Raw genomic sequence first — 16,163 nt, 5'->3', positions numbered from 1 at the left:
GTGATAATTAACATATTATATTATAAAATGTTATATGATTTTAAATATGTCTAATGATGAATATAATGATACAGTTATGAAGTCACTCAGCAAGAGCTGTTTTTCTAAGAACATTAATTATATTTAACGTTCATTTTTTATGTTTTTTGAAAGTTTACGAATAGTTGAACTTTGTTTTGTGTTGTTGTTGTTCAGTATTTTATGTTTTATGATGTATTATATAAAGTGTTCTTTAGATGTTTGGAAAAATTAGATAATTTTAGACCATGTGAATAGAACAGACAAATGACTGGCTAATGTTTTATTTTAAGCGGTGATGTATTAGTTTTTAATTGTAGTTTAGAGTTGTTGGACAAAAGCATTACATTTCAGTCACTAAATTATTATTTGAATTAAGCATCTGTCATGCCTGCATTTTCTAGCATTCTGATACAGTGTTTGGATTTGGTTACAAGTATTATTAATTTGGGGAATTGCAAATCCATTCAAGTTTTGTTTGTGAGACCTGGGCTACCTTTGATTTTCTTTGGGAAATTCTGGAGTTGGATGTAGTATTAAAGCCAGGTTATGATCACTTGTGGAGTTTTGCAAGAAGATTAATGTTAGAATATTAATAAGGATTCAGTAAAATATGATTTAAACTTCTAATGAAAATGAAGGAGTGACTGGGGATACCTGGGACACCTAGTGAATTTATGTATTTGGTTGTCAATGGTTAACAGTGTAGATATATTTTATCTGTGGGGCTAAGGGAACCAAAAGTTTCTTTTATCATAACTGTATTACATTCTTCTGTATATTTAAGATTGTTTTTTCAGGTGTTTTTACTGTAAATAGTTTAAAAGGTTGGTTTGTAGTTTCTATTTTTTTTCTGGATCCAAAAGACAGGAAAACTGTTTCAGTTAACTTTATGGGTATGCACAAGATACTGCTTGCTTCAACAGAAAGATATTCAAACTGAGCCTCTTTTTGAGTCTGATGCTCAAAGAAGTAGCTTCAGGAGGAACATTTTATATAGCTGTGGAAATGTTTTATAAGATAGATTGTTAAGGAATTAACCAATCCAGCCACAAAAAATAAAACATTTATTTAGCTAGGAAGACCTGAACCTCAGATAGTTGCATTAAAACAGCTACATTTAGATGATGAAGACGATGCGTTGATAAGAGGTTATTTGTCTTGTGAAATAGTGCCCACCTTTACTGGAACAAAAAAGCATTGCTAATCTTAAAAAATATGGTCACTAATTTTGGAGTAAAAAGATACATTTGGGCAACTCGTGTTACTATAGATAGTGTTTATTTGCCTCCAGGAAGAGCATACACAGATTTTAGATGAATCATGAAGGAGATGACTATTTTTCAGTATGAAATAGTAGAATATTTAGGAGACTGTAATATAATAGCAAGTGCTGCATAGGTCAGGGGAAGTCCTAGACCTTACTGAATACAAACTATGGAGAATGTTGCTGGAACCCATGTTAGATCTATTGGCCATACATCTGGTCTTTGATAATAAGTTAGAATCTACCCAGTGTCATGAAAGGAGATACTGCCAGTACAGCTATCTGGAATTTTGTAAATAATTATATGTTATTTGTGAATATCAACATGAATCATATAAGATGCTTATGTTACAAATGGGTTAGAACTGCATGCCATGTGTATATCAAACTGCTTGAAGGTATTTGCAAAGTGCTCTTTGTTTTGTAACCACAGTGTACTCTTCTGGAAAAGAACAGAAATGTACATGCACTATTGTAACTTTGTAAATGTATATATTTTAACAGTGGAAACTGGGATACAGGATGTTAACATCAGTCTAATAAACTTCAGAAAAATAGCTGAAACAAAATTACTTTATGGCAGCAAGGTGACACAATGTGCTGAGACGCTTTCTGTATTGTCTTGTTTTATTGGTTTATGACTTCCAGTCTTTGCCATAGATCTGAGGTATATGTATTTTCACAGGCAAATGCTAAATGCTACCAGCTGCCACCAATGGTTGTTTTGGAGCCTGGGAACAAGCCATAATGTCATTCTGTAAGTTATCCCAGCAGTAATATTTGAGATATTAATTTGAGAACTTTCTGAGAGAAATATATAGCATTCTGTATTCTGTCTTTGACCTGACTACAACAACTAGAGAATATCCATTCACCACATCTGCCTTGCTCTATAAGTAAGTTAACTAGGGTATAGTAATTATCTTAGATATAGTCAGGAATATAGCAAAGTATAGTTTAAATGTTTTTCTTTATTTATTTGAGACTGTCCTGCAATGTTGTTTTAAATACTCCTGTGATTTTGAGCTCACATTTTGAGCTGTGATGTCATTGTAAATATATACTGAGTATTTTCTTGATCTTTTATTATTTATTATTAAATATATTTAAACCTTTCATTGTGGCTGATCTTTGTAGAGCTACTTAAGTTCTGAAAGTACTTACATATTTATTTGGTGACATGTGTGGGCCACTCCTAATTGCCTTGCTCTTGGTCAAACTACCATTTGCATTAATAGTAACATTACACAGTAAGATTGGACACCCTTTGTTAAGGGCCTTAAAGTAGCTGATAAGGGGTTCTGGTGGCAGTGATAACTATCGTATAGTCTGGGCAGAAGGGCGCATAGCTAGTAAACCTGTGCCAGCCTTTCCCAGGTGTGTGTGCATGTGTGTGTGTGTGTGTGTGTGTGTGTGTGTGTGTGTGTGTGTGTGTGTGTGTGTGTGTGCGTGTGTGTGTGTGTGTGTGTGTGTGTGTGTGTGTGTGTGTGTGTGTGTGTAAAACAAACCTCCCAGAGTGTGTGTGTGTCAGCTACTTAGGCAGGGACACGAAGCACTGGTTGGACAGAGAGAGGGTTGGAGGACTTGGCTTGGAATCCTGGCTAAGGACTCGACTCTATAGCTGTGTCAGTAGGGAGTCTTATTGGGGATCTGGAGAAAGAGGGAGAAACCAGCCCCAGACTGTCTGTGTGTTCTTAAGGGAAACTGCACTTGATGCAGAGAATTGCATATGGAAATAATGTGTGTGTCCTTGTCATCCTCCCAGTGTACATCACTCACTGGTACCAGTGGTGAGGACTAAGGCTCCGTGATACAGGTCCAGTGGTGGGGCATCTCACCCAGCATAAATATTTCTATAGTAGATATAAATCTAGGTCATCCATTGGTAAGACCTGTATATAACCATTGAATATATATTTTTAGATGGTGAAGTAAAGTTTTATCCAACAGTGGTTTCAGATTATGCAACCCTCGTAGAGTTTTTAGCATACATTGGTACCATCTTGTCTGGAATGACTCTGACATTTCCCTACATTTTATTTAAAGTAAGGGGTATTTGTTGATTTATGTAAGTATTTATTAATAAAGAATAATGTAACTCCATTGCCACATGACCAGCAGACCGTTATGGTGAAATTACACCAGATTAATGTAAAGCTTAAAACTGAAGTGAGAAATTATACTCACCAGATTATTAATAAATATGGAGTTTATGTGAGAACTTAAAGGGATCAGCTAGTAGAGTTGCAAAATACATTTCATGATGGAAATCAAACAATGTAGAGAGAGAGGGAAAACATGAAACAAGAGGTAGCCAGATTGCCAGCTAAAACAATATCAATTTATTTGTGATTCCTTAAAAGATAAGTATTTCTGCAGTTGACTTGTCTACCAGAAAACATTGGAAGTAAGGAAGAAACAACTGAGAATTCAAATGATTGTTGCAAATTTTCTAAAATAAAGAGGAATACCATATTACTAGGGATCCAGTGATGATAACAGAGTTCTTTCACCGGTATTGTAAGTGTCTGTATCAGGCATACAACAATAGGGGGAATATAAGTATGAGATCAGAGATGTTTTACAGTATTGGAGCTTGTCAAGATGTGCCAATATTAAGAGGCAAGTTTGATGTTGTACTATGAAGGAACAATTAGAGGGTTATAAGGGACAAACTAGAGAGAAACCCTAGATAATGATGGCGTGCCAACAGAATGTTGGACTATTCATTAAAAAGTAATACCAGGAATGTTTTCCTCCCTACAACTGACTATCAGCTGCCACCAACTCCTCTTTCTGTTCACCAAGTCTATTGAACAAATATACTTACCTTATCCTCCCCAAGACCTTACCTGACCCATGTCTAGGGCCAGTGAGGAGATCAGGGATGCTGGTGTAGTATTATACTGCTGCCAAAGACAGTGCCGTAATTCCCCCTACCCCACAGCACATTTACAAGCTTCACAGTTGCTCCCTTCAGGAGATACACATATATATTTCCATGTATGTACAACCTCCTGGCTAAACAATAGACCACTTACGCAGCATAGAGCTCACCAGGATCATAATAAAACTTTACTGTGGTAAGTCTGAGCTGCCTCCTGCCCCCAGGATGGTCAAGCCAACACTGGCTGCTCACTCCCAACTTCCTCCTGTGGTCCTTTCAGCTCCTGTGCTGCTAATCAGACATGGATTATCTGGGGTATAGTAAGGGCTTTATATCTTTGGATCACAGGACCATAGAGTAATACCAGGATTTGTTCAACTTCTTAATGCAGTATTGTAATCTACAGAGATTCCTTTATCATAGAAAAGGAATCTAGAGAGGTTCCCTTATCTTAGAAAATGGCAGGGGTGACAGAGATATTAAAAAAGTGAATGTACCACTGATTGTTATTTTGTTACAGACCCATATCAGTGATAAATTATTATTATAAGTTGTTTATGGCACTTCTTTTTATAGGGTGGCAAAAGGTAGTCCACAGTTAGTTAACAATGATCATTGTGGATTTGTGGGAGGAAGATTGACATTTTGCTGAAAGCTACCCAGTTGTGATGAGAAACACTGATAGCACTGAGTATGGTTGCACAGTAGGCTTTTTTTTTCAAACACTGTTGATTTGATTGTAGCTATTTATATGGCTTCCAAAGCTAAAGTTATGTTTATTTTATTTTATTTTATTTACACTTTGTTGACCGGGTAGTCCCACTAGTCCAAAGGGCTCTTTTCAGTGGAGACCCAAGGTGGTAGTCATACTAAATAGGGGAAATTTGCCCAGGACACCAAGGAATTCCCCTTATTATTTTTGATAGGCACTTTGGGATCTTTTACATCCACCTAATTTACCACCAAGTCAGGCACATGGGGTCAACACAATGGAAATATGAGCCACATAGCATCATAGAAAATGATGAAGCCTACATCATATGGGATCACCCATTATCAACAGTTCAAAAGATAGATGCTAGAAAACCAGATATAGTGGTTCAGGAAAAGAAGACAAAAGTAGCATTGATCATTGAAATTGCCACACCCAGTGACTACAGTGTCCCATGTAAAGAGAGACACAAAGTCAAAAAATATCAGGATTTGCAAGCAGAAACAAGAGCAATGTGGAAGAAAGATACCCAGATAGTTCCAGTATTAGTAGGAGCAATGGGTCTTATAAAAAAGAATCTACAATCCTATTTAAATATGCTACCAGTACATGCATCTCCATACAAATTGCAGGAGTCATTACTGGGTGCTGCGGACAGCTCTTTTGGCTGACATCAGAAATTGAAACAATACTAATTTCATGAACTTTAATCGTACTTCAACTTAGGAATGGCATCCATTCCCATCATGGTATTAGAAACCCAAAAAATTTGGAGAAATTAAAAAAAGGATGAGGCCAGAGTTTAACATCGTATCCAAAGGGCACCAGACTCAGGACTGCAGCATCCCCCTTATGCTGCACTGCAGTGCCAGTTTTACTAATCCAACTATCTGGTGAGAGAATAGAACCTACAGTCTTCTACACCACCTGTTGAATAACTGAGGCTGCCAGAGTCACGCTGGCTTAGCCATGCCTTTTATAATGTTTAGAAGCAGAAGGCAAGGGTATCTGTGTCATTTATTCTGTTTGTGCTATGTTCAGAGCTTTTCACCTCAAGTTTCAGTCTGAGGGGATACATAATAACCAAAAAAGGTAAAGGTTTAAGTATTTGCAGATGATGTGTTGATGTACTTGTCTGACCCTGAGAAAGATATTGAGATATTGTTCTGGCTGCGCGATAAAGATTGCAAATTGCATGGTTAATGGGTAAAAAGGTAAAACTAAAGCAGCACTGATGCATCTAATTCCCCTTTGACATTTGAATTGCATGCATAATTATGTTTATTTATTGTAGGCAGAATATGTAAGTGTTTATAAATCTGACTGGGGAATTGGTAACACATATGAAGAAGTGAAGAAACCATTGATACGTGATTTTCAAACGTGAAAATGATTGGACTAAAACTGTATTGGAGGGTACAAAAACTTCTTTGTATTCTCTTTGTTGTTAGACATTCCAGTTATTTATTTAATTTTAATCAGTCAAGAATATGATAGAAGATTCTTTTGGGATGGTGGTAAACCTGAAGTGTCATGAAATAACCTGATACTTCCAATGGAGCTGGGAGGTTTACATGTACCCATTCAATAGGCTGTAGAACTAAAAGCAACATACATGCTCTGTATTTATGATGCTAAATAAAAAAGGTAGTAAGGCAGACCACAAGAAATATGAACAGTTTTGACAGATATTCTTTTTGAATGCATCATTGAAGAAGGGTAGAAATACCTTCTGTTATGAAGTAGGCTATGGCAATGTTACATAATCTTCTAGTAATCAAGGAGAGGACCTGATCAACTTTTTAACACCTGATGTTTGCAGTAGGTTATGAATCCCTAGAGAAGCTGATTTGAGAAACAGTAAAGATAAGGAGATGATAGTGATCTACTGGGATCAATAAATATTTGGAGATAGTTGGGGAACTTAGGTACAGGTCACCTGGAGATACGGGTTACTTAATTTTTTACAAATGAAGAAGGTTTACTTGGCATGGCTAGGCACACTAGTATGACAGAGTTTCTGGATGGTGCAATCCACTGCTGGCATCCTTAGTACTAAAAGTATGGTACATATAGACAATTCAAGGTACGAAGACAAGATGAGCCCTACATCAGCAGATAATTGATATTACAAAGGGACTAGTCTTATTCAAATTAAAAACATTTTCAAGGGATTTGACTATATCATTGAGAAAGGGTATGTTGATCATTGTTTGTCTGGTACCTTATTATTCAATCGCCTAATTTAGGAATTATTTTGTGAACACAGTGCACAAATGAATTTTTAATGCACACCTGAAATCTACATTGATGGCCAGTGGTTCTAAAAACAGAACCACTGGCCATTTTTGTGGAACATAAACTAAAAACTAGCATAAAAACACTGGAAGCAACAGACCAAGGCTGCAAAATAAAAAATACAAAAATTTATTTCCACAATAAACAAACAGTGAGCGCTTTCGTGGACCAAGTCACTTCATCAGACAAGACGTCTGATGAAGTGGCTTGGTCCATGAAAGTGCTCACCGTTTGTTTATTGTGGAAATACATTTTTGTATTTTTTATTTCACAGCCTTGGTCTGTTGCTTCCAGTGTTTTTATGCTATTTGACTGGATTTTGGAAGCACAGTTTACCTTAACCACTTATTTTTTGGTTTTTCTCATAAACTAAAAACTGTTGAGAGGGAAAGTTTGTATTTCACTTTATTTTCCACTGATTTTATTAGTAATAAAGAAAGACTTGTTAGATAGCCCAGACATTGCTTCCTTACATAATATGATAGCTAAAAAGAAAAAACTCAATATTCAGTATATTAGAGAGATACTGGTTGAATGTAGTGACAGTGGACAATGGGTTTGCATTCAGATTGTTGTGGGCTAGACATGAATTTAAAGAAAAATTTGTCTTTATCAATTATTAAGAGAATTGCTCCTATTGAACCAGTGCAGTTGTAAAAGGGGCAGACAGTGTCCCCATTTTTTCCCCAATTTGCTAATTTCCATTTGGGAAGAAAAAAATGTTTATAATTGGCCCTTGTGGGATCAGACTAAACATTGACTATGTATTTACTGAAGATATTTTTCTTGTATGATGAGTTATTGCTGAAACATTTGACAATTATGTACACTGTATTAGCAGAAAAAAACAGCTTTTTGAATTTACCTTGAATGTTAATGAGATGCACATTACTTTTTTAAATATTGGTATTATAAAAATCTTAGAACAATACAGGTTAAATTTCAGCTTGTTTAGAAAGGATGGCAGCAGCAGTGTATACCTCAATTTCTCCAGAATGCACCCAACATATTCAACAAAAATATTATTAAGGGACAACTCATTAGAGCTTCAAGATTCATGACATTGTTATTGTGGATGAAATTTGCTGTCTTTCAAGCATGTTCCTGATAACAGGTTTCCAGAAAAAAAATTTGCAAAGGTAATACGGGGTAACATCCAACAGAGAAACACTTTCTTAACCTTTGCAAAGCGCAAACATGCTTCTAACTCTGAAAGGGCATGTTAAAAATTATGGAACGTGAAGTATACTGTGAACTCTGCACAAAAACAACTATTAACTCAACAAAGTGCAGAAGGAGTGAATCCGGAGTTGATCAAAAGCCGGTTTATTAAATAAAAGTCCAAAAGCACACCAGTGTTAAAAATTATGCTCTTGAAACTGAAAGCCCTGACTGAAGCATGGTTACAGATATTACATAAGGCACAAAATTAAAAGCTTAAGAATTTCTAGAGATGATATCTAAAATTAGAGAAAACCATCTATTCACAACTAAAACACATTGAATGTATAGTTAGAACTTACGAAAATATTGTAGCTGTGTCACTAATAATCCACATTATTTAATTCTTTCCAGGGCATAACTTATGGCCCAAGAGGGCATTACACTTACAATTCCAAAAGTGTAATATACATAGCAGCGTGTTTAAATTGTGCTCAATTTTATATGGAAAGATCTAGTATAAAAATTATCCAAAAGGATTTCTGAACACATACCATCAAAAAGAAAAATAGAATGCCGTCAGTAGCCTTTAGAGGTACACTGTCACTTGTGCAAATTAAAAAATACTGTTGCATATTTTAGAAGGAACAAAGCTTTATGATAGAGATGGAGGTTTGGAGGATCTACTTGATAAGAAAGAAAAATGTCATTGGCAGGTTTTTTAAATGCCTGTAGACCTCCAGCATTAAATGGAATTTAAAATTTTAAAAATGTGTTGAAAAGCAGGGTGTTTAAACATCAATCATGACTTTGCAAACTTTTATAATGTTGCTAAATATGTTACTTTTTTAAGGTCTTTGGTTACCCATTTTATTTACTTAACCACTATTCTCTCAGAATTATTTTAATGTCACTTAAATGTATTAAATTCTATGCTAGTTTATTATAGGTTACATTAATCAAGAATGTATTTATATGTGGTTCCATTGTTTCGTATTTATTTTGTCTTCCAATAGCTGATTGTTTTTATCACATGACATTAATGAGCTTTTGAAATACATTTTTTCATTATAAGGCCAGTCAGAAGAAGTTCTGTTTTTATTTTTCAGCATTAAAGCAATAACTGTTGCTGTTTTTTTAGACATGTTTGACTTAATTTCTGCTGAAGAACTGACTTATTTATTTATTTTATTTTACATTTGTTGACCAGGATAGTCTGTCTGGGTGTGAGCCCATTTTCAGCAGAGGCCCAGGGAGAAAAGCTCCAATAAAACAAGAACATTGACAGGTACAGTGTCGGTTTTACATAGAATTTAACAGAAATATCTAGAGACAATAAAGAAAGTATAATATACAATAGGCACTTTAGTAAAAAGGAGAAAGTTATTACAAATTGATCTAAATAGTGTTGAATTACTTTTGTTACTGTTCTACTAAAGTGTTTTGGCTTTATGCTTGACAAAAAGTAAGTATTTTGTATTATGATATTAGAAAACTTTGAATAATTTAATATGATATGAGAAAACTTTGAATAATTTAATATCACAAAGAGATCTTTTAATTTCAATGTCTATCTTTTAGAAATCAGTATATGTACTAAGCCACAATTTGTCTCAATAAAGTGGGAATCTTTTGCTTCTGAAAAAGGAGCATGAACTTGTGTACAGCTTTAAGAAATGCACAGTTCTAGCCTTTATCAAAGTTCTGTAGTACACCATGTGGTGTTGTATCCTGAAACATATCGATCATGCTGAAAGTGAATGCCATTGGGCCTGGCACTATGTAGTCCTCTGACTCACCTCTTAACTGTCACTGTTGAATACCAAATGTTAAACATGGGAGGTATGCCTAAAAGTCGCACTTCTATGAAGCACTCATTAACACAATCCAGTGATTCTTGCTTTCTTTGTACCTCATTTCACAAAATGTAGCTAAAATGTAGTGCATTTCACATATGTGTTTCTGCTGGCCACATTTTGTACAACAGTATAAAAAGAAACAGACACTGGATTGCATTTAAGCAACACTTCACAGAAGTATTACTATTTCTCCATAGTTCCCATAAAATTGGTCAAATACAAAATAAATTCTTAATCCTAAGTTATTAGTTATAATGGAAGGTAAATCTTTCAGGTGATTTTGGTTATAAAAATACCTTTTCCAAGAATTAAACAGTTACAAAATGTGCACTCTTTTTAAAAATATTTAATAAATCCATCAATTTTGAAAACCCTCCAGCAATGATAATTCAAAGAATTAAAAGTCCAGGCAGCTCTTCCAAATGATTAACAATTCGAGGGTCTAAAAAGCTTTATAATGAATATATATAAGTTCATGAATATTAAATAGTATGTTAAACCACAATGAAGTACAGAAGATGTACAATCCATACAAAATGTATCAGATGTATAAAATACTACAGTTACTTTTCAGATCACAAATACCATGCTTGACTCCATAGTGTAGAGGGATATACACCTGACTGTGATTTAGAAGACCTGAGTTGAAATGATGGATCAGCTGCTGGACAAGGCAGATGGTACAGGATGGGAATGAATGGTCAGCACAGGCTTGCCCAACCTGGGAAAGGAGGTTGTTCTAGTCTACCTATCTGCCACTAGTATACAGACACATGCAGACATTGCAACAGCTTAAGACCAGGAAATGTGAGTGTAGTTCTATTAAGCTGGTGAATGTAACCCTTACTAATATGTACGTGGAAGCATGAACACACAGGGTAGACATAGTAGACCTTCACTGTGATGCAATAGTCCATGTCAGCCACCAGGGGTGTAGTTAGGGCCATTAGAAATACAGGCATGGGCATTAACAGCCTCTACAGCTGACTGTATGATGGTCTCTTCCATCACCTCTCAGGTCCATGCTGGGGATACCAATATGGGGGATGAATGGAATTAAGATTTATGGTATTGCACTTAATGATAAGTGGATGCAGAAGAGAAAAGAACATAAAAAAGAACAGAAACTCATAAATGCACTGAAATAAACATATAGTTATTCACTGTAAAATGTATTCTTAAAGGCTCAAATCATACTGTCAACACTAAGCAGTTTTTAGTACTGTACACTAATTCTCTATATTGATTTACTTATGTATTAACTGGGATGGCCCAACAGAACTTGATAGTCTATTTACAGCAAGGTTTCAGGGAAAAGGCTCCTTACAAAGAATAAGCAAACTTAAGTAATCATAAATAATGAGACAATACATCAAATGCAAGAATGACAGCATTAGTATATAAATAGTTCATTTATTTATATATAATATATTGATAGCAAGACACAGCAATAGTATATAAATAGTTAATATAGCTACATATAATATTTTGATGGCAAAACACGGTTAGTTAATAATGTATTAGACTATATATATAACAAAAGGCTGTATGATGACTCATTATTTGATAAGAGTAGCACTAAGAGTTTGTAAAGAAGAAATTAAACTAATGTAAATAATGACAGGTGATATTCAAAATACAAAGATCTGATAGGTGGAAAAAAATATTGAAAATACAGAACTGATAGGTGGAAGATACTTACTAAAAGTACAGACTTTTAGTTAAAGTATAAGGGATTAAGTAATATCAAGTGGAAATTTAAAATTATCATGTTCAGAATTTAATATATTTTAGAGTTTTATGTTAGAGTGTAAAGGAAGCTTATTAAGTGTATATTCTCCTGTTACACAAGGATACATTTAGTTATTGGTTAAATATAACTTTATTTTATTGACAAATGACTTTGGATTTGTCTCTCCAGTTGTGTACACTAGAATAGAGTTTCCTACAAATACTTAATAAAGACTATCCCCATATTGGTTGTTGGATTTTACAACATGCAACTGTTTTTTAAATGGTAGGTTGGATAAGGCTGGGAATTTACTAGATTTGTAAAGAATGTTACTGAATTTTATAATTCCACCCAAAATAGTTCAATTTCTGTTGCAAAATTATATGATTTATTAGGGTCATATGTTGAAAATTTGGCAACTTTATTATAGAATTTTTCAAGTTTGTTGATTTTTTTTTAAGATTAAAGAAGTAGCAGTGTTGTGAATAGTGTTGAATAGTGTTGAGTTAGTAAGGCATGTTTTAGATTTGTATAACATCTCTAATTTTTATTAGTTTTACTGACAATATAAAAAACATATTTATCAAACTGTAGATACTGGACAATGATTATTCATAGCTATTTAGTGGATGTAGTTTGCTTTATAGAGGTATTTTTTCATGGTGTTGTACTAAGTTTAGTGGTTCCATGCATGTATTACCAGGTGTAAAAATGATCCTTTTTAGCATTTATTAGATGAGAATTAGTCAATCATGAAGCTAGGACTAAGAAGCTATATGAATTAATTATTTGAAGTTCTTGCTGGATTTGGCAGCATATATTAATGTAGAATCAACTGTATAGTTTACTAATGCAGCATTTTAAATCGCATTATTAATGCTGCTAACAGAGATATTAAAGAGCAAAGGGCCTAGTTCAGACCTCTATGGAATATCAATGGCATTGTACTTAATCGTATTTCCTTTAAAGGAAGGGAAGATATTTTGATATTTAACAGACTGTAAGCAATTACTAACATAGCTGTTAAACCATAATATTGTTTGACAACCTACATCCAAATTGACTAGTCTGTCAATGAGGAGTTGGTATGATATGGTAACTTTTGACACCTCTAGAAGAAGATATTAAATATGTACATACAATTTTGATTATTTGTTGACCTCATTTAAGAATGTCAACAATAATGTCTCTATGCTGTGTCCAAGATGAAATCCATGTTGAGTGTATAACACCATCTTCTTTTTAGTCAGATGTTCTTACAGTTAATTATTGTCACATTTGTCGAGAATTTTGGAGAGTAGAGGCAGCATAGCTATAGGTCTCTACTTGTTTAACTATTTAATTTGTGCAAATATTTATTTAATTAATTAATTTATTTATTTATCATTTGTTGACCAGGAAAGTCTGACTAGGACACAGCATATTTTCAGTGGAGGCCAGGGGAGAAATGCTCCAGACACATGTCTTTGAAATGTAGGAGGAAAATTGGAGCATATGGAGGAAACCCACACGACCACAGGGAGGACATGCAGACTCTGCAGAGAAGGCATCCCAGCCGAGAATCAAACTGGAGAATCTCTTGCTGTGAGGCAACAATGTTAACTACTGCTAAAACCACTCCATAGGAGTGCACACACTCAAAAAAAAAAAAAAATGCTACCGCCAGGTGTAAAACAAGACACTTGGTATTAAAATGCAATTAAAACCATTTGGACTAAGCACTTTCACCCTTCCTGGTCACAGGATTTCTTCAAAGTCATTTTACATACAATGGTCATTTAAATATGTTATAGTCATGTGACTACTAATAAGTGCCTCTAATTAACATATTACATCTTAGCTTTGTTTAAAATAAAATGGCACTTATAAAAACACTTCAAGTTATAACCCGCCAAAAATAGTAGTTGACTCTAAATGCCCTATATACCTGAATAAGATCTCCTCTTAAATATCTGTATAAGATACTGTATAAGGTCAGATATCTAAGTCTTTCATAATAACTCAACATTTCACATGCATGGATGTTCTTGGTATATTTCTGCTGTACGCTTTCCAGTTTACTCATGCTTGTTTTCTTAAAAGGTTTCCATATTGATATTCCATACTCAAGTTTGGGTCTACTGTAACTAACAATGACTTCATCATTTCCAATTTCCTTAACTTTATAAATCTTTTTATAAAACCTATAGTTCTATAACTACCATACCATTAACCAATTGGTTGATATGATTAGAAAAGCTCAAAGCTGGATTTACACATATAGCTCTTTCCTTAAATGAATCTACAGTTTCAATCATTGTAAGTTGTATTAAATATTCACCTTTCAATTTATGTCTCCCAAATCTCATATGCTTGTTTTTGATGTATTTATCAGCATATTATTCTCCTGTGCCCAAAAGGTCAATTTAGTCAAGTTCTTTTGGATACATGCCCTAACTGTACCACATGTAATCAGTTTACCCAATTTCTTGTCATCTGCATACAGACTGTAGAACACCTCAGATGAAAAAAAACGGGTCTGAAAGATATAATCTAAACAAGTATGGGCCTAAGACAGAGCCCTGTGGGACACCGACTGTAATCTCAAATTTCACCTGTCCAATTGCTGTATGATACTTGCCATATCCTATTTGCAAGCCATGAAGCTATTCATCTTATCAAGAGTTCATCATTACCTAGTTGTTCTAATTTATTGATCAGTGTTTTGTGTATGACACTGTCAAATGATCAAGTTAAGTATATATAAATTAAAGCACAGCACAATTTTTCATTTATTGTTTTTATTATATTGTTATAAAACAGCATGTTACAGGTGGTAGTAGATCTATGTTCAATATATGTGTGCTGATAAATGTTTTTAAGCCCCACAATTTCAATTTCTGACAATAACTTATCCAATATTAACATCTCCATTATTTTTACACAAAAAGAAAGTAAACTTAGGGGTCCTTATGGTTCTGTGTTTATCTCACTCCCCTATCACTTAAAAACAGCTTTAACAAGTACATTTCTCCAATCTTGAGAAAACTCACCATATGTATATGGCCTAGTAAGTAATAGATATAATGGCACTGTAAAGCATTCTCAGGTCATTATTACTAATTACATCTTTTCCCTCTGCTTTGTTTGGATCCAGTTTGCATAGTTCTTTTTCAGTTTAATCTAATTTGATTTCAGTATCTGAAATTACTTGGATGTCACTAGTACAATTTATCACCCCTTTGTGGAGCCAAACTGCTTTGCATAAGATTTTGTAAATATATTTATAATTTATTTTGTCTGAGAATAAATTTTAGAATCTACACACAGTTTATCGATTGGTATGTCTTTACGTCTTCCACATCTCATGTATCTATAAAATGGTTTCCTATTATGCCCAATATTGTTATATAAATTTTCTTCAAAGTTTTTGTGATCTTGTCTCACAGTGTTTAATTTTTATGACTAGCTTGTTCATTTCAGTTGTCAAAGTTGTAGTTCACCCTCTTTTCCATTTCTTAGAATTTTTGTCTCTCATTTTAATCAAGTATCTTGTTCTTATGGATATATATCTTCCTGACTTTGTGTGCCTAGATCCTGATGTTAAACATTTTTTTTATTTTTTGCATTCAAACAAATCTCTTTCAAATCTTTCAACATTCCTTCTGTAGTTTTTCCACTCAAAACATCACTCTAATTAGTTTTACATAGTGATTGTTTTGCTTCCATATAATCTGTTATTAATCTTTAGTGCACTGGTTTAGATTTCAGTTTGGCAGAATTATCTAGCAACAAATTTACCTTTATAAAATCATGATTGTTGCATATCAATTGTGGTAAAACTTGACATAAAGCAGCAGCATTTTTTTTTAAGTACGCAAACAATGTCTAGTATGTTCTGTTCTGATAGGCTTTTTTAGAATTTGAAACAATTGTTGCTCCTGAACACACATTGTGAATAATTTCCTTACTGATGTTGTTGAATTAATATTATTCCATTCAGTTTCTGGTAAATTTAAGTCCCCAACCACTTTTATTCTTCCCTCTTGTGTTTCATGCCAGAAATGTATGAATTCCTCCACGTCATCAACACGTGACTTTGGTGGTCTATACACTCCAACAATTGTGATATATAATAACCCCAGGTCTCATAACTATCTGTAGTCCTTATTATATCACCTCCAACTGAATTTTTGTTAGACTGTCTGTTACAGTAAAAACTTTTATACTCTTACAGAACTGTTTTGCGG

The 16,163-nt window shown here is 34.1% G+C and overlaps 1 protein-coding gene across 4 annotated transcripts in view; it reads right to left on the bottom strand.

The window, feature by feature from the left end:
* LNP1 (leukemia NUP98 fusion partner 1) overlaps window positions 1–16,163 on the bottom strand; it is a 626,541-nt gene that overhangs the window by 528,219 nt on the left and 82,159 nt on the right. The gene's annotated exons all lie outside the window — the stretch shown is intronic.

Source organism: Protopterus annectens, chromosome 5.part0 (assembly GCF_019279795.1).
Source record: "Protopterus annectens isolate FY-2018-M chromosome 5.part0, PAN1.0, whole genome shotgun sequence".
Taxonomy (NCBI): Eukaryota; Metazoa; Chordata; order Ceratodontiformes; family Protopteridae; genus Protopterus; species Protopterus annectens.
Note: the sequence above shows the minus strand (reverse complement) of the source record. Positions and strands in the feature narration are given on the sequence as shown.